Consider the following 403-nt stretch of genomic DNA (forward strand, 5'->3'; position numbering starts at 1 on the left):
ATTCAGACAACAAACACATATGGAAATAAACCGCAGACGTAATGCCTCATATACGAGAGAAAGAAAGAACTCATTTCCGGTATTATTATTTTTATTTATCTACTTTTTATTATCTTTTTTTTTCATTTTCTTAATCTGGATGGCTATATTTACTCCGAAGAAATACGGTGGATGTTGTTATATATGATTAGAAGAAAAAATAGGTCGTAATAATCTGCTCGTGTGTGTAATTTTGTTGTTATTTGTGGCGGCCTTCTGATTTTTTTTTTTCATTATGTAATGTGATTATTTGATATGATTATTGCTCTTGTTGTTATAATCGTAAAAAAATTAACATTGATAGCATCAAAGTGAGGCAAAGCCACTACCACAATCCATTAAAATAAGAAAATAACACCAACCC

At 29.8% G+C, this 403-nt stretch overlaps 1 protein-coding gene across 1 annotated transcript in view; it reads left to right on the plus strand.

Moving 5' to 3' along the window:
- LOC119593038 overlaps window positions 1–403 on the plus strand; it is a gene marked incomplete in the record, with an annotated part of 43,788 nt that overhangs the window by 13,193 nt on the left and 30,192 nt on the right.

This window comes from Penaeus monodon, chromosome 31 (assembly GCF_015228065.2).
Source record: "Penaeus monodon isolate SGIC_2016 chromosome 31, NSTDA_Pmon_1, whole genome shotgun sequence".
Lineage (NCBI taxonomy): Eukaryota > Metazoa > Arthropoda > Malacostraca > Decapoda > Penaeidae > Penaeus > Penaeus monodon.